General features: G+C 38.6%; 1 protein-coding gene across 2 annotated transcripts in view; it reads right to left on the minus strand.

Annotated features, from left to right (window-relative positions):
- The window catches only part of vrk2 (VRK serine/threonine kinase 2), a 161,355-nt gene that overhangs the window by 59,503 nt on the left and 81,491 nt on the right, over positions 1–20,361 (minus strand). The window lies entirely within an intron of this gene.

A 20,361-nucleotide genomic window follows, 5' to 3' on the forward strand; every position in this document is an offset into this window, starting at 1 on the left:
CCTCCCTGCCATGCTCATTTTCATTTGCCAGAGCGGGGGTATAATGACTGCGCTATAAAAACGCTGCTTTAACGTTTGCATACTGTTCTCATTTGGTCCGGCCCTCAACCCTTCAGCTAGCATATGGCAGGTAATCAGGTCTGCAATCAGAGCTGCACGTTACACAGGGCCCCGCTCTCTGCACAGGGGCCATTACCCATCTGTCTTTTGACACACATACACACACAGATGCACACGTATTTATGTGCAAGCATACAAACACACAAAAATTCACAAATAGATACTTGTATGCAGTTCCCTTCTCCTCACAGATGTAAATGCTTAGAGACTCACACACATAATGAACACACACACAAATGCAGGCCTTTACCTCAACATCTCACCTCCAGGAAATCTCCCATCTCAGACTAATGATATTCTCAATGAAATGTGCAGAAACTATAAGTCCCCTGGCTTTTCATACCTCGGGTGCCATTAATAGCAAGAAGCCTGGTGATTTCATGGCTTCATCGCTGCACATGGCAAAATGTCTTTGCTAGTATGTGGTTCTTACTTAACTAAACCCCTTTGCCCCTCACCTCCATGCTGCCTGGAATACACATTTAAACCACATCAGGACACCTACATATGTTTCTATCATTAAACATCAAGTGCAGTACATAGAAAGCCTGTAAAACTGATCAACCAGAGACCCCTAATGGTAGGCACAACCCGTCAGTTTTGTTTCTATTTCTCAAACAGAGCTCCATTGTTTATTACTTTAATGCTAGCGTGAGAGGGGAGCGGGAGAGTGATGAATTTTAACGTTTTTTATGTAAAGTTCTGTTAAAATTATAACACACAAAATGCTGATGAAATTCAGTACTGATGTAGATCAGTGATGAGTATGTGAAGGATTTGGTTTACAAGTAGATGGCAGTATTGAGAAAACCCCTGCCAACCAGAAACCGTCTAGCTTGAACCCACAGGAGGTTGGAAGTAACACCAGTCTTACATATATTGAACTTTTTACAACCTCTGCTGCAGACTTGGACAATACAATCATAAATTGTTTCCAATGAATGTAGAAAATAATTCATGAATGCATTTTAGCATTTGTCCAAACATCAGTGGCTCAGAAAAAAACTTCTGCATGGGTGTACATTTGATTTAAGGCAAAAGAAGAAGGCCTGTGTTGTCTTGAAGCGCCCAAAGTGATTGGCAAACCGCTGTGCAGTCAAAAGGTCACCGTTGTTCATATGAGGGGGAAACTAAAAAGCTCTGTTTGGCTTGGCAGGCAAGAATGAAGATTTCCAAACTCCAAGACATTTTAAGTCAGCATAAAATGCAGCAAAGGCAGTTCTGAGGGCAGCCAAGACGAAAGGCAAAAACATGGCTGTCAGAAAATCTTGTACAGTTGTGTTGACAGGATGAACCCAATCAAGCAACAGGGATGGAAATGATTACTTCCAAGTGGACTGAAGCTTTAAAGACTGAAGGAGTCTTGTGGTGGGAGCACCACTACCCAGACACACCAACAGAATCCAATACCATTCTCTCATTTGGACAGATGTCCAGCCAAATAATGTGCGTGTAAAACTGTGACCCATCCTTTAAGAGCTCACACATCCACACACACCACATTCTCTTCTGCAGATCTCCCATGTTTCATCCTATCCGCTCTGCCCGCGTTGTGTTTGTCGAGCTCTCAGGCCCAAAGCCGTTATTACTTCCTGAAATGACAACTCATTTCCACGAATGTAATCCTTTCCTTTGCCTGTCTGAAGCTCTAAAGTAAACACAGTCTCCTCTTCTGAAAGCACAGCGGAAGAAGGGTAGAGGGACGCTACTTCAAATTTACAAAAGACACTCACAAAGGGAAAGCAGACCCCAGGAGTGGGATGATAAAGACCAAGAGTATTTGAAGTGAATTATGCCAATGAACTGCAGTCTGTATAGATAAACTGTAAAAAGTAAACACTGCTGTAAGGACTTCACTCAAGTAACTGAAGATCAACTGCACCAAAACAGTTGCATTTGTTTTTTTTTCCCCCATCATTAATTTTTTATATATAGAGTCACAACAAGCAAGCACACATTTTCTATTTACAATATTATATTTTAATACGTTAGTGATATTGAGCTGAGATTGACTTGATTGGAGCCGTCTTTTCTCTATTTCATTAACTGATTTAGACATTATTTTTTTCCCTAACAACATCAGACAATGCTAGTAATTATTACCTGATTTATGTCACAAAGAACAAAACTCTACATGGAAATCAGTATCTTTTTTTCATTTTTAAACCCAAGAGACTAAGGATGGGCAATTTTAAAGGCTTGGTTACCTAATGAACCTACCTATTGAAACGACTAGATGTGGTGCAGTGCTACTACTCATTTGTATATAAACAAACAATAGAGACAAAAGTAAATGAACATAAAAACGTTGCATTTGTCAATATTTTTAAGTAATTTCTCTTGAGAATTTCAAACTGAAACTGTTGTAACTTTCTTTAGCTGCCATCTCTGAGGTGGTAATGGTAACATCTATGTAAACCAAAGCACAGACAAAAAGTAAACATCGTCAGTAAACATGAAAAACAAGCACTTTTTTAAAATCGGCAACTTTGAAGCAGTTACCTGTTTCAAATGTGTACGTTTCCAACTTTTTGTAGTGGTAGATGTGTTATAGTGCTGCACTGGCTTGACTGTAAACATGGAGGGTAGAAAAACTAAATTTTGGAAGAAAACATGTTCTTATTTTTTAAAGTTGCTTTCAGGAAATTTAACCTAGTACCTTTCTAACTTTATGTAAAAGCTAGATGTGCTGATATACCATTACCGGCTTGACTGAAAAACAGGAAATAGAGAAAAATTAATAAATCATGTATTTACCTGCATTGTGCAAGCAATATCTCAAGGGAGTTTTCAGTTGCTTCTCATCAATGTTCCGCCCTCCTCTACAACAGAAACAATGTTCTTTTAAGCTTCTTTATTTTTCAGAGGGAAATTTCTATTTGCTACATCTGTCATCCACTGCAAGGGGGTGGCTACAGCTTCCCACTTACAAAATAACATGTTGGATCACTACATTGCAAAGGAAAGGGCGAAATTAGATTTATTTTATTACAAATTTTAAGATCAAAGAGAGACATTATCTCCATTGCCTGTGTTCAAAGATGATGCATCATGCATATACCACGCACAAACCTATCCAAAACTGCCCCTGTTTCCCAGATGCACATTCACAGGCATTAAAGAAAAAAACCAATAAAATTAAAAATCAAAAGCTTACCGTTCACCAGCCAACCCAGCAATCCATCCCTCACTCTCAGCCACATCATATATGACTGCTTTAATCGCAGGCCAATCACTGCTAGGTCACAATTAATAAAAGCCACAACAGACGCAAATAAACAAGTCCAAATTGCTGCCTTAATCGAATGATGCAAACATCAGTGAGTTACAAAAGTTCACCGCCGCCACTGACAATTTCCTAATTGTATTCACTCATTCATGGGAATTTTATTAACATGGAGCGGATGTCTTCTGCCCTTCCACTGTCACAGCACTAGGGATCTAATTTCATTATTTTCCACAAGATTTGCTTGACTACCGCTGCCATGCTAGTGGCGCACCGTGGCCAGATGTTTTTGCTATTTAAATGAGAAAGCAAAGCCTGTTGGGTAAACATAATTAAAGAAAGTTGGAAGCTTTCAGCATGTTTTTTTAAACTTCTTTCCTTTCTTGCCCTCTCTCTGTCTTCTTGTTTCTCCTCCTACATCCTTCTCCATTTCTTAACTTTAGTTCATTAGACATTTCAATTAACATCAGAGCCGTATGTTTCTCTAAGCTGGGGCAGAAGGGTGATTTACAAAGAAGAGCGGGACACAGTGGACAACACACACTAAACAGAGAGAGAGAAAGAATGTTAAAGTTGCCTACTCATGCATATATGCAAAGTTTGTGCAAAAACATCAGGAAAGAAGTGGATGACAAACAGGTTACAGGTTGTTATTTTAAATATGGTGTAAAGTGTGGTCTCATCTTTTTCAGTATCGTCACCAGATCTTTTCTACCTGTGCGCAGGATGAATCCAAACAGTGTTGACCTGTTGCCTCCTCATTGTGTCAGTTTATTAAAATCATCACCCACTGCAACTCAATCACGCACGCATTAATGTCCATGCCTGCCGCATGCTAAGTAACAGCAAATAAGGAAGGGTGGGAGGCTAAATTAAATCACTTATATCAAAGTACTAATCGGACAGCTTCACTTTACAGGGAAAAAGTGTCTGCTCCTCTTTGGCTTACATCTATTTGTGTTTTACATAATCAAAAAAATTCTAATTTTAGACAAAGATAACTCGTGCAAATAAAGAATGCAATTTCTAAATAATTATGTTAATTAGCAAAGGAGCAGAGCTAACCAAACCAACTTCTCTTGTTTTAATTTTAAAAGTAATTCTTGCTTAAAACACAAATTAACAATGATAAAGCAATTTTTTTGGACAGTTGAGTTCAATTCCACTTGCCACATTACCTAAACAGAAGTGGTCTGACAACATGAAGTAGGCTAAAAGATTTCACAAAGCAAAGCGTCATGTGCATATCACAATCATTTGGATTACAAAGCCATTTCTGAGGTTTCAGGATTAAAGCAATTCCTAATAACTCATCCAAATAAGGATTAGCTTATTACAACAGCTGATGTTGTAATAAGAAGTGAACTGCAATATGTGAGCACCTGTTGTAATGACATGCAGACTTCTTATTGCAACTTTTTAGATGTAAAGTAGCCATTTTGGGTTTCAAATTGTCTATTTAAAATTTCAAACTTATTACAATATTAAACTTTAAAATTCCAATTTCACTTGCTCACCTGATGACCAAAGCTTAAAATCTGCAGGGATTTCTGATAGCCAGATTTAACTTTAGATGAGGAAAACAAGTAAGACTACTCACACTCACCCTGCTGTGGCATAAACGTCACCCAAAACCCCCAAAAAACTTACAGTCAGGTTGGCTATGAGCATGTTGAAACACAACATACTGTATGTCATTTTTCAATTAGAAGGTTTTGTGGTTTGGCCATAGTTACTTCTGTTAATTGAAAATGCAGCAGAATGAAACAACAGTAGCGTGACGGTTGTTTTGCACCCATAGGAAATAGCTCAAAACAAGTTTCAACAAGAGGCAGCTGATGTTGTAGTCATTCAATATTTTGACCAATGCATATCGCCTACCTCTGTTAATACAGGGAAGAAAATGCATTAACTTGTTAAAAAGGGTGTCCTTTATTTTATAGCCAAACTCACCCCGGCACCTTAGGTCCAGCTGTTCAAAGCTTGGGTTCATTTTAGGATGCTCTTCTTCTCCGGTGTGATTTTGGTGCCGTTGTCTCATTTATGAAAGCTTTCAATCGAACTACCAAAGGTAGAAGCATTTATTTACTCCATTTGATCGAAAACACCCCATTCTCTGCATGCATTACAGCCGTGCGTGGCGGGGCTTGATGGCTGAAATATGCTCTGGGTGCTCTAGCCACACAAGCACTTTTTTAGCATGCAGTGCGCGGCACATTTGATACCCTTTAGTGCACACGAACTGAGTAGCTGTCAAAAATACAACAGGCATCTCAAGTAATTATGCAGATTTATGCAAAACATTAACAAGAAGAATTAAAGGCACAAATGAGGTGGCTACACTTGAATTGTTAAGATTATGAATAATTACCATGAATCTTTTTGCTCTTAATATAACTTGTTTTTGATAAACAAAGCCTTAATTATTGGAATACTTTGGAGGATTCCGGTGACCTTCATTAATCTTAGACAACAAGTCTCCGGTGAGACTTGAGATGAGGCCTTAACACACACATACACACATGCAGGGGCACCCCCATGTACACCCCCCATGCAGGGTAAATACACATGCATGGAAGCATGTATGCTAACTAGCCACTTCAGCCCGGAAGGAAGCACACTGACAGGTAGATCTTCTAGTTAAGCCAAGCGAGTTCCTCATGCTCCCTGGTGTGCCCAGGTATGGTGAGCCAATGAGGACAGATGCACACAAACACACCCCTACAAAGACTCACACTTAAAACCGGTACTCCCATTGTAATTTGCTGCACCGTGTATTTCAGTAATCAAAATTACATCTCCATTTCTTCCCCTTTCCACCTTCTAACTTTGGACAACATTCCAGTGAGATACTGTGCATTGAACATGCTTCTCAATATGGTCTAATATTAAAGGCTTGATGAGCAAGATAAAAATACAAAAGGCTCTCAAACTGTGAGTTTCTGAGAGTAAAAAAAGACCCTAAAAGAATGTAATTTTTTATAGCTGAAAAGCAGCATAGAGGCAATAATACAAGGCTAAGCTAAGCCTAAACTCTTTCAGCGTTTATGCCTCATTTTACTATACTGAAGTGTGATCAGCTAACCTTCATGGAACATATTGCAACTCCAACTTTGACTGAGGTTCTACAACTCTGCCTAAGTGACAAAATTTCCCTTGTGTCATCATATTTACATGATTTGCTTGGCTAATAATGTTAGGTTGAGTGTAATTATGTCTGTTTAGGACAATAAGCAATGACTCTGCATCAGTATGATGGGTTGACAGGCAGACCTGTTCCCAAGGGGGCCCGGCACCCAGGGGTCCTGTCAATCATATTGCTGTTGATTGCTTTTGTTTTAGCTGACAGATTGTTTCTATTTCCTCTTAAAGATGCCGTGGTTCTGCAGAGCGACAGTTCACCTTCATCAGCATCCAGTCTGAACGTCACTGGGCATAATCGAAGGCACTAGGGTTATTACAATAGCTTCCCATATAAAAGCTATACAATATTTCTTCTCAATGTCAAGCCTGTCTTGGGAAGCACCATCTAATTGCTGTAATAGTGTAGCTATTATTAGGAGCCCTGGATATAAGGATTAGTTCTTTATGCATGACATACCTAATACACCTTTACTGTGTGAGAGAGGGAGTAAAAATAATGATACATGTAATGAGATGTTTACATATTTTTACTATGCTGATTGACAAGACAAATTAAACTAAACTTATCTAACATTTGGGTTTTACAGGCTCTGCTTGATATCAAGACAATGCTTTGCTTCTATAAACCAGACTTTCTAACACATTATAGGAATTTGGTATTGTATAAATGTATATTTTCTTTGTCCAGTGCAATAATGTGCAGAGCTGCACAGATCAAAACGATGACATAATTTCTCTAACATTTACAGTGAAGTACCTCCTGCTGATCCATAACAGATTCATCTCTCTCTCAATAGCTTGATGAAAGAACCTCTGCATTTGGACAAAGGTTCATGTCCAAACGCAGGCGGCGCCGATATCCTGCTGACAGGTACACCTGTCTAAACACTCAGCGTGGAGAGCACCTGTGCTGTTTTTGGAGCACTAGGTTACTGCTCTTAAATGCTGTCAAAAACTATGTCTCCGCATTGACATCTATTTGAAGACAAAAAGTTGACATGGACTGATGACCGTACATTTTTTACAAAATTATATCGCCCTTGGAAATCCTCATGCCAATATACAACTTTGCACTGGAGATCCAGGGCTGCAGTTGTTTAAATCTCCTTACATATTGTATGCATTGTATGTACCTACGACTGCAGACCTGTCCATGGCTCTAACGCCATCATCAAGTTCGCAGACGACACCACGGTGATCGGCCTCATCAGAGATAATGATGAGGCCGCTTACAGGGAGGAGGGAGACCGTCTGACTGAGTGGTGCGACAAAAACAACCTGCAGCTGAACACCGAGAAGACCAAGGAGCTTATTGTGGACTTCAGGAGGAACGCTGACCTACATCCACCCATCCACATTAAGGGGACAGTGGTGGAGCGTGTGGACACCTTTAAGTTCCTGGGAGTCCACATCTCCGAGGACCTGACTTGGACGACCAGCTGCTCCAAACTCATTAAGAAGGCGCATCAGCGCCTCTTCTTCATGAGGACCCTGAGGAAGAACCACCTGTCCTCAGAGATCCTCACGAACTTCTACCGCTGCACCATTGAGAGCATCCTCACCAACTGTATTACAGCTTGGTACGGGAACTGCTCTGTCTCCGACCGGCAGGCGCTGCAGAGGGTGGTGAAAACTGCCCAGTATATCACCAGGGCACCGCTCCCTGCCATCAAGGACATCTACAGGAAGCGGTGTTTGAAATGGGCCGGGAAAATCACAAAGGACTCCACTCACCCAGCACACACACTCTTTTCCCTCCTGCCCTCTGGGAGGCGTTACAGAAGCCTACGGACCAGAACCACCAGGCACCGGAACAGCTTCTTTCCCACAGCTGTCATGCTTTTGAACGCCTCCTGACATAAAACATAAACTATAAGGACTGTACTCCCCTATCCTCTCATACAACAATAACATACTGTATGGACTATCCTCACACACACACACATCACGGACTGTTTTCTTCACACACACATACAACCTGTAAATTTTATCTGCCATTATTTATCTATAATCCATTCCCTAACATTCTTGTATAATCTGTATAATCTGTGCATATAGCTCCCATATTTATATTTATACACAATATCTATATCTCTTGCTATAACCCCTTATAGTCCATACATACATAGTCTTGTACATCTGTAAATAAATATTTATATCTCGTAGAGCACTTCTGGATAGATGCAAACTACATCTCGTTGCTTGTACTTGTGACAGTGCAATGACAATAAAGTTGAATTCTATTCTATTCTATTCTATGTAATGATCTATGCAAATGGTCAATAATTAATAACAAAAACATTTCCTACTTTAGCAACTAAAAGCTCCTCCACCCCTCACCCCCATATTTCTGCTTGATTTTCACTGCTGCATTTTAAGTCCACACTGACATTAATGTGGACAAATGAGCTGAGATTAATAAATTGAAACTGGTAATAAAGATGGGCTATGATATGTTTTTATTGCACTACAACAGATTCTTTACCCACTATGGTTGTTTAGATTAGAAATTAACAAACTCATGCTTCTTTTCTTATTGTTATTCTCTAGTGTAGGTCACAATGTATTTGTCATTTTTCACAATGAGAGATGGACTGAAATAAAATCCTATTTAAGCATCAGGTTGACTATAGCTTTCTCTGCATATGTTTCCTTAGACACCACCACTGAACCAAACCAAGGCTTGATGAGATGATAGGTCCACATATCAGACTTGTGTGACTGCTCTGCTGGCCTCACAAACAGCATCTTGAACAGTAATTCTCTGCTGCTGTATTGATCATGAAAGCACAGTATCCTTCATCTTGATGAGACCAAAACAAGCCAATATGCTTTCAAATGCTTTACTGCCCTCTAGAAAACATCAATGAAGCAATATTGGCCCAGTTTACATAAAAGAGCAAAGGATGTGAGAGGAGAAAAAAAACAAAGGAAAGGATGTTGGTAAGTTGTTAGTCAAGAAAGCCAGGTTTATCATTTCCATTTTATGTTCCAATGGGGAAGAAGTTCATTTAGTCTGACATCAATATCATGGAGCAGTTTGCTCCCTAGAACACTTTTTTTCCTGGAAGGAGACCCCAGCCTGAGAGTTGAGCAAGAACTTAGCGTTTCAAGCTCAGAGTCTGCTCAGACTCACCCTTCCACAATGGCCCCAACAGCTCCTGATAACCAGTCTGCCTGTGGGTACAAAAAATAAACCTGCATCTTTAAGCTCCCTCAAGCTTTCACAAGGTATAGCAAAAAGGGAGGTATTTTCTTGCAAACAGAATTTAAGGAATGTTATATCTTTCCTTAAGTTAATTCTGGTCATCTAACAATCCTGCAACTAGGAGATTTTGTGCTTTTGCCATTGCTCATCATCCATCAAAGCTAGATCTGTGGAATACAAAATCGTGTAAACTGACCTGAGCTGTGGGTCTATCCAGTCCTCCAAACTTATCATTCTTGTCTGCTTCTCTAACAATATGGTAGTTTGTGTTTTTACAAAATACCATTCTGCTTCCATTGTAGAAACAGCCCATACAACCGACCAACCACAGGATCCAACACAGTCAACTCATTGGACCAGAAAAAGTCATTGTGCATTATGTTTATTGTTACACTAATATGATGATGGGCTTAACTCTGCCTCCCCAGTGAGAGTCCAACTGGTGGTGCAAACACTTCCTGAATATGTCAGTCTGAACTCCACTGACCTGTCCTCTACCGTTCAGTCATTAAAGGTCTTTACAAAACATTTATTTAAAACTCTGTAGCTGGTTGTATTTTCTCCTAAAATGAAGGCATGTTTAAAATATGTGAATAACTTTCCAAGGCATTAAAGTTAAATGAAGGACCAGTGAGTGACAGTTGTTGATCATATTAAAGTAGCCACCAAGTCATCAACTTGGTTCTGTGACTACACCCTTAATGGCTTCAGAAGGTAAAGGCAAAGGGTTTCCTTTAAGCCCTACAGAACACATCTCAGCTCAGACCTGACTTGAAAGTTTGTTGTTAGAGGGGATTAACCTCATGTTGGAGCTGAAAGATGATTTTAAAAAATCAGGGAAAGACTAATGACCTCTCCTGAGCGGTTTGGGAAAATCTTTATTCCCTTTGTAGTCAACTTCAAGAACTCTTCAGAACCTTTTCTCACTTCCTGCTACACAGAAAGATCCTAAATGCCCCAGTGTTGGAATTTGGAGGTAACTGGGGGTTGTAAATGCCTTTGGAGGTTGGTATTGCCCTCGCCAGCAGCTTCCTGCATCTTCCCCCTATAACCCTGGATCGAGCCTTTAGGAGACTAGAATGAGAGGAAGATAGTCTGAGTCAAAGTGCTCAAGGGTAGCCCCAACTTCTCACTAGGAACTCTGACCTCCTCACCAGGAAGGGGGTGGGTTGGTGGTCGTTGAGGACGCCTGTGGAGGAATAGATCTTGGAGGGGTTGGAACTTGGCAAGGAACTTTGAGTGTGCTAAAGGTGCTTACAGGAAATCATGCCCCAAGACAGGGGAAAAGCCAGTGGCAGCTAGTGAATAATCTTGGTGGGGTTGATGTGCCAATAGATTCACTTCCTAGTCCAGCATAAGGATTCAAATGAGTGGTAGTAAAATGACTACAATTATGCAATAATATAACATTCTTCAAGCAGCAAAATAACATGAAAGGTTAAATTAGCTAAAAGTAAAAAGTCTGTTCAGTAACTTAGAAAATATACAATATTTAATCATTGAATCGGTTTCAACAGCTAATTGAATCAGACTCAAAACTGTTAAAAAACCAAATGTGATTGCCTAGAACTCTTAGCAATAGGCTAAATTCTATTAAAACTGAATATATTTTTTCTTACAAACATGATACAGTTTCACAATTAAAACAGAGGTTCTCAGTGACACAGCAGATTAGCATAAAAAACATAAAGATCTACCTTTCTTCCAAAAATATGTAATAATATCAATAATTCAGACCAGTGTCAAAATTAAATATTGATGAAAACTGGTTAGTTTAAACTAGGTTAAAATGACTCTAAAATGGTTCTTACAGAACAGGAAATGTCATTTTTATACTCCTAAATGATAATATTTTTTTTTTGCCCATTTACAAGAAGTGAGTGAGTTTTAACATGATACATACTCATGGCTTTATGTTTGGCTGTGTCTTTTTTTTTGGAGCTACTGCTGTCATCTTTTTTTTCTCTTAATTATAGAAAGTATTCCCAGTTTAGAGTTTCTGTTTACCTGTTCTTCTTCCTGGACCAGTTACTGTTATTAATTTTATTTACTCTTTGTTTTTCTTTTGTTTCCCTCCTCTTAAAAGTAATAACTAAAATATTTTCTATTTCCAAAACTAATAGTATTTTTCCCATAGTCCCCTCTAATCTACCATATAGGTAGGGAAGGACATGTATTACATTAAAGTTTATGCTTTTAAGCAGATATGCAAAGCCGAGTTCACATTTCTGCAACCAGCCTGGTTAAAGAAAAGTCATTAATCAAATATAACCTATAATAAACATATCGCTTCATATCTTGCCCTGCTTAATTAACATCATTGGCACAAGTATGAACAATGATTTTCTTAACACAGTTTGATTTTTACACTGCGGCACTGCAAATCCTACATGAGATAAACTTGCATACACGGTCTAATCATGACTACTTGCACCACACAATTTAATCCACAGAGGGTCAGAAATATGTTCACAGGCTCAAACATTTACATAATTCACTTCTAATATTTAGTTGAATATCCTCTAGCAAGTTGCAGGGAAACAAACACACTTTTGTAGCCGTCAACAAACATCTGCTGTTGTCCAAAAATGTCCTAATTTGTTAAGACTGGAGCCATTCCAGAAGCTTAATAGTAGTCTCCTTTATTGAGACTAAAACAATTTTTGATGTGTGTTGGGACACCTGTTTTAATGGGAATTTCACCACATCAGTCCAATTTAATTTTAAATTCACTTTGCTATGGAAAGTAACACTGGTATATTATATACAGCATATTCCAGTTTATTGTAGCCTTGCTTCCTGGGTTGTTCTTATGCATTTTGATCTATTGCTTGAGTTAGGTGAATGAATCTTTGCCCAATTTGGATGTCCCAAATGGACAATGATCCCAAACACACATCAAAAAAGGCTTGAATAGGGATAAAGAAGGCTAATTTTACTGAAATACATGAACTATGGTTAAATGCAGCTCCATTTCCAGAAATTAAACATTTTAAAGGATTTGTACTATTTCTCCTAAAAAGCATGGACCCTAATAATGAAAAGAAAAGTCAAAGGAAGATGTATACAATTGCTCTAAAGTTATGCATTATGCATAATTGATGCATTAATTGCATTAAAAATTATGCATTTTAAATGCATAATTTAACATTTGTGTGGATTAGAGAAAATCAGCATTAAATTCACACTTGAGAACCAAATATTGAAAAGCATTAATTTAAAAATAATTAATAAAATGCTTAATAATGCTTACCATGCATTATTCAAAGAACCTTTCAAGAGCACTGAGCCAAACAACCAACCCAAAGTCCACTGTGTAACCACAGAGGCGTATGTGCAACATATTGCACAGATTCTGACCATGCCAGTTCCTAATTAGGCCTAAGTGAAGTGTTGTTGTTGTCTTTGTGCCCTCCCTCCACCTTCTCCTGCAGTTACCTGTTTCAACATGGACTCCAGAAGATGCTGCCAATCCTGCTGCCATTTGGGCTGCAGTGTGTTTGTGACACAAACACACACACGCACACACACCCCGCAAGATGAGCCTGCCCCCACCTCCAGGCAAACAGATGTCCTCCCCCCGCCTCTTCCTCAGTTAGCTAGGAAGTCTGCATTTACACCCCAGTGCACACACACAAACATATGAGGCTGCACGGATGTTCACAAAAGAAATGAAGTCCTTGGTTGGTCTCTGCTGTTCACACTTGTGATTAGTTTTCCTCACATGTGACAGAAATCTCGTTCGTAGTTTTACTACAAGGACACAGCGTCTTAACACATAATTGAAGTTTGTCACATTTGCAAAGACAAAAAAAAGAAAAAACTTCCTGACATACACCTGAGACCATTTTTGTTTCATTTGTTCCCTCCTTGTCTATTTTCGGAGCAACGTGTGACCAGCATTAGCACGGATCAGGCAATAAAAACGCCTGCAAGCAACCAACATTTGATTTCTTCAGTCACATTCTCTGTCAAAACTTGAAAAGCATGTTGATTTTTTTTTATCATTTTCACTCCATGCTCATGTCTTCTCAACACTGCTGTCAGCTTGCTGCAGTGTGAGACGGAGGTCACATCCCAAAATAGACAAAAGTGTCTCTTGGATTCTCGTAAGACGGACATTTTGCAAAATGTGCATTTACTTGGGTCACATGGCCAAAACTTAAAACAGATGCAAATCTGGAATTTTTTCCATTTTTAATATCTGTAGGAGTGTTAATGCTCCTCACACTGTGTCATTTTATTCCATCATTGCATAAAGTGTGTGAGTGTGAGTAAAAAAAAAAAAAGATGATGCATTTGTGAGAGAGGCTCGACCTGACAAATGTATTCACAGCCAAAATTCATGTAAAACACCAGTAACTATCTCCTCATGCTTTTAAAAAGGTTCGGATGATTCGGGATACTGATGCAAATTTCAGCTTTATTATGGATATTTTATCCCCTTTTTTCCACCCAGCACCCCAGTTTGGACTAAGAAAAGGGATGAAAGGGAGAAAATCAGGCGTTTCTCCCAGGGACTCTAGCATAATTTTATGAAACTCATAATACGAGAACAGTTCGCCCACGGTTTTCCTTTAATTCTTCACTTCTTAACTGTGTCATCAAAGACAGAGGGGTTGTTTTACAATTTTAAATCAACAAACATTACAAGAATTTAGTTTATTCTTTCTAGATGAAAAAGGAAGGCTGATGTCTTAAGCAGAAATCTGAAAGCGTACAGTGCCTTGCAAAATTAAATGAACGTTTTTGTATTTTTTTCATGTGGCAACCACAAATTCCAGTGTATTTTATATGAAATGTTTGTGATAGAACACAAAATACAGTATAATGGTGAATGGAAGGGAAAATATACACACTTTTTCACATTACTTGGCAAATAAAACCCTGAGAAGCGTAGGATTCATTTGAATTCAGGCCCTATGAATGGATTGTGGAACAACTTTTCACTGCAAAAAGTTTTTCATTGTTCGTCTCCACCAAGACAAGAGGCTGAACTTTTGCCCATTCCTCTTTACACAGTCTTCCCAGAGATTCTTAATTATATTTACATTGAGCATATTCATATATTTAGGTATGAATATGCTTGGATTTAAACCCTTTCCTTGTAGAGCTGGATAAATGAGTAGGTTCACTGCCTCTATTAGGTGTTATTTTTGCAGGAATACCTTGTGTTTAGCTCCCATTTTCCCATCAATCTCCCTTTCTCATGTGAATAAATGTCTTCCCACAGGCTGATGATGCAATCACAATGTTTCACCATGGGATGGTTTAGTCAGGGTGCTGTGTGGATGTAGTTTCCCCCAAAACACAGCATTTTGAACATGGAACAATAGTTCAATTATTTGAGAAGAACAATTCTTCCATGTCTAATCTCCCATTCAAATGAACTTTCTTTCTATAAACAAGCGCTTATTGTTGTCATTTTACAAAAACCTAGGGGCCACAAATAAACATTTAAATAGCTAAAATAAGCAAAGATGTGAGATTCCTAAAAAAGTGCTTATAACTTCCTTTTTCATGTTTCCAAACATAAAATATTTCCCATTATGCAATAATACACACAGTAGAAACTACCTTTGCACTACCACAGAAGCTAGCATTTATAGTCTCCTTTTCTCTGTTCTTTGGGGAACAGCCAATCAGCATCAAGGAAAATGATTGAGGCTCCTGGATTGGCTGTCTTCCAAACACCAGCCAATGTTGTGTTAAGAGGCATTGCACTTCGACATTTCAGCTCCCTTAGCTTCATTTCCTAATATTTTAGATATACTCTACAAAATAAATAAATAAATCAACAAATTTTCAGGAGGATGCCCCACAAATAATTTGGAGTTACATTCCAAATAAGAATCCATGAAACAGGTGAATCTGTGAATACTGGCCAGCAAGTAGGTGGGGGCTACTGTACATTTAAACACTTTTCGTCTGCAATTCTGGCAACAGAGACAAGAAGCATGTGAATGAAAGCAGATGAACTGTGGATTCAACCATATTAAAATGACTTCATGTAAACACAGAGAATGAAAAATAAAAACAGCACAATGAGCAACACATTTTTGACTTATTTTGCATAGTTTGGACACAGCTCTGCACACCTTTGTGCCACAAAAAATGTGAATAATTTCTAAATAATTTTGGAATCTGCTCATCTTTCTTCAATCGTCACCTAAAAAGTGGTAACTGTATTTTTACGTTTAACAGCTCAAGAACCCATTTGATTCAGTCTCACAACCCCTGAAATAAATACGTTAAAACATCTGTCAGGGAGAAAGAGAAGGTGACAGAAAACAAGGAAAGAATGAGGTAAAAAGAATGTGGTGCAACAGGCACACATAATCACAAGTTCCCCGTAATGTGCACGCATTCACCCATTGGACGAACATCTTTCACTTTATTAGCATGACAAAGAGCACAATCATTTCGGATATGCCTGAGTGCTGTTTTCATTAACTTTCCAATGAGTTATTAACAAAAAGTGTCAGGAATGCTGCGAATGCTGCAGGCTTTGGCCAAAAGAAAGGAAATACTGAGAAATTAAACAAAAAACCATACAAAAATGTGTAAACCAAAGAAAGAAATGTCACATTAAAAAAATATATTAATGGGCAAGTCAATGAGGTGATGGTTTGACAAGTAAATAGAGGTTAATAGGCTGGCAGTTTTGTAGCACTGGATTCCATTCCAAATAAAGTATATCCAATTAATTGTGACATCCAGTATTTCAACTCATTAAACTGAGCTATCTTTTTGCATCCATCAGTCAGAGAAGCGATTGAAGGTTACACATGGTTATTGAGATGTTAAACAGATTCTACATAGCAAATCTATTTAGAACACAAAAACAAGCATTTACAGAAAATGGCCATACTTTGTATTGGGTACTATGTGTAATTAAGAACCTTATTTGTTGTTGAGGCTTTCATTATTTAGCACTTATGTTCTGTTTCATTCAGAAATTAAATGTTACAATTACTGTAGTTTCATAGATGCAACAGCTGTACTTTTGCAGCCAGTTTTCTATAAATTTGACTGGTCAAAGCCAATTTCTGCCAATTCTACTAGGGAATAGGCAATTCATGCATTGCGTCTATCATCTGGGAAAAAAATCATATCAATAAATTTTAATTTGTTTTACCAAATCTAACTGTGTGTTTAGTCTGCATCATATATTAATTACCGATAGTTCTATGGAAACACCAAAAATTGAAGTTATTTAAAATTCTGACCAATTTCAGCCAATTCTTTGTTCTTTGAAAATGCAGTAAAATAGTGCTGAATTTATGATTGTTTTAGATCAAGATGCTAAACATTTTTGTTTTACTGAGGTGGGATGCATTTCTTTAATGTCTCTCAAAATATGTGTTCATGCCAGTGGAAAAGGTTGCTGTTTTGCAGTAGCAACAGTGCGTTGCAAATGTATTCAGACCCCTTGAATCTTTTTCAAATGTTGTCAGGTAATGAACATCACTGTATTTATGTACAAGTCTATTGTAGTAAAACATTTTCCAAATGTTTTCCAGATGAAAAAACATGAAAAATCAAGAGTGGTGTGCATTTGTATTCATCCCCCTTTTACACTTTCACCCCTAAAATAATACATTTTCTTTGGAAGTCACTTCATTGGCAAATAGTTTCTATCAATGTAATTTAATCTCAGTGTGAATCCAGCAGTTATGTGAAGACCCTTAGAGGTCTGTTGGTGAGCAAACAGCAACAAGAATACCAAAAAAATTAACCATCTCCACAGTGAAACATGCTGGTGGAAGCAGCATCATGCTGTGGTTTACCTTCAGAACAACTGTTATAAGCCTTCATCCAGAGCTACAGTGGATTGATATCAATCAAACATCTATACATTAGAATGGCCTATAGTGAAATCTATGTTGAGAGTGCAAAAATCTCAGTTTTTGCAAAAATCTCAAATTCAGTGCAAAGTTGATATACACTTACCAGACATATAAGTATGAAAACTGTAACTTAACATACATTTTCATTTCAGTAAATACTTAAAATTGATAGCAGTGTGATGTCAATATGTGGAGAACTTAGCATGAAATCTAGCAAAATAGGGTGCATACGAATAAAGAGAGGAAAAGAAAAATGGATGAATACAGTAAGAGCTTTAACCACAAGGAACCATAAATGTGTCTTAGAAGTGTATTGCTTGGAATCACACTGACTGTGATATACTTTAAAAGGATTTTTGTGTTGCTGTTTTTGGCTGTGGTGGTGTAACCGCTCATTCCTCAGTCCTGAAGGCCTGCTATTAGGTTCTACTATCATCAACTTCACAGTTGTACTAGAAAAAAAAGCACATCTAACAACTATATAACAAAAAATCTGTCCCCCATTGAAGTGATAAAACAGCCTCACTCTCTTCTACCGCCTTTGAAAGAACACCGCCAGTGAAAATAAGCTCAACAGTGTAATTTAGCGAGCCCTATAAATCAATCCTGGTGAGTCCACATATTTCTGTGAGGGGAGAATTTATATGTTTAATTACCGAGCGCAGGTGCCAGGCCCTGGCTTTACTCATTACAGAAAGATATATGAATGGCAGCAAGAACCCGGATAGCGCAGGACAAAAAGTGAGGACAACGTAATTAGCTAGCTCTTATTTAACGGGACCCTTCCTCAAGTCGTTCGTGGCTCCCTCCGCGGCTCCTCGTCCATATGCTTCAATTCAGAAGTCATTTCAGAAATCACTAGTGGCAGGTAGCAGAGCAGCAATTAACAGTGGCAGAGAATGGGATCGGCAGGGATTGAAAATGAAGTGTTAAACACTGCGATATTTGATTGTCCAGCTTTACATCGCCCCCTCCCTCCGCTCCTTCTTTCCCGTTTCTGTCTCCAAAGGATTGTTCCAGAAAGGTGAAAAGCTAAACAAGAGGATTCCCCAATGAGTGGGTCTGGGATGCAAATGCCTTTGGCCATGAAGAGGCTTAGGATGGTTTTGGCCATATCACCGTGTATTCGGCCAAATTGAGTGTTTATCCTTCCATGGTCCCATGTAAGTGGACTTGGCTGTAAATTTGGCTTAGCCTGTAGAGAAGCAAGTGTATGCTGTTCTATTTAGCTTGATGGTACCTGTGCTATAAGTTGAGGTTGGCTGAAGATATTAGCTTCTACACAGTCAGTGTGCCAGGCACACAGAGCCGAGCCAAGGACCTGTACTGACCATTAACACAAAACATTGTCTGCTTTCCCTATCATGGGTTTAAATGAGCAAAGAAGAGTAGAAAGTAAATAAATTCAAAATATTAAAATGGGTTTGTTTTTTATGAAAAAGTGATCTACCTGAAGTGATTAGAAGTAGTTATTTTCCATATGATTTATCACTATGGAGAAACTATGGTCTTCTTTTCTTTGCAGTTCTGGTTTTAGTTCATTGCTTTAGTTCTTTAAGGTTTATAGACTTCTTTTCTGCAAAGCTCAATGAAGTTACCAACACAACATTTCAATCAGCTTAAGATCTGGATATTAACTGAGCCATGGTAACATCCTGATGTTCTTTTTTCAGCCATTTCCTTGTGGATTTGTTGCTGTGTTTGGTATTATTTCCATGCCACTTATACAGTTTGGATCAACCTTCACAAAGCCTCAAATTTGACTCTTGAATAGTTAGTGTCTGCAAATTGCCCAGATCCTATAGTTAGAAAAGATGCCTGAATTGTCACCACTCCACTACCATGTTCCAGGGGGTTTCATTTAAATAAAACTTTGAAAACCCAAGTCAAGCTGCCATATTCCGAAAGGTTGACTTGGGTTTTCAAAGTTTTATTTAAATGAAAACTCTTAACTGATAAGAAAAACAAGAAAGCAATACACCATAACCCTCTCATGACCAACTCTGACAAATAAACAGCGAAAGAAAAACCCCAGAAGACAGGCTTTGACTCCTATTTACCCAGTTTATAAACTCAGAAACATATCCAGTAGTGAGCTGGCCCATCCCACCCGGAGGCGTTGTTTGGCCAACACTAAGCAGTGGGACCCTCACTGGACACCACTTGGCTGTTCCTGAACTCTCTGCACTCGCCGTCTGGCCACAGGCTTGTTGCAATTGGCAGGCCGTGTGCTCCATGTTCCTTGGCAACTGCCCACTCTTGAGTTCATAGCTTTTGACCTGCATGTTGAGAGGATCGCTTGGCTCTCGCTGAGCCGTATAAACATTGGAGCGTGTTAGCCGAGGGCAGTTTGGCCAGAGCATTAAAACACCTGATGTTCTTAATCTGTCTTGGAGCCAGTTACAGTGACTGTCCTTTGGCAGCATCAAAACCGTGTTAGACTCCATGTGGGCAATAATGTAGCATTACCCTGAATTAACATAAGCAAATACTGTAAGTAACAAGTGTCGGCATATCTTCTTTATGAAATCTTTATCAAGTCTTACAAAAGTCTTCGTTTCAGTGTCATTATACTGTTTATGGCCAAAAATGAACTTTTTTGTTGTTTTTCTTTCCACAGACAAACAGCTACATTTCTTTTTAAGCTTAAAGTTAAACCGGTCTGAAAACACATGATCTACCCTACTTACATCCAAGGATCAGTGTTATTATTTTAGTACACAACCCCTTAAAATTGTAGGAGCTAGCAGAATAATAAGCAATCTCTAAGAAAGGGTTTTAGTGTGTTTAGGTGAATGAGAGCTAAATGGGCT

The sequence above is a fragment of the Xiphophorus hellerii genome, chromosome 22 (assembly GCF_003331165.1).
Source record: "Xiphophorus hellerii strain 12219 chromosome 22, Xiphophorus_hellerii-4.1, whole genome shotgun sequence".
Lineage (NCBI taxonomy): Eukaryota > Metazoa > Chordata > Actinopteri > Cyprinodontiformes > Poeciliidae > Xiphophorus > Xiphophorus hellerii.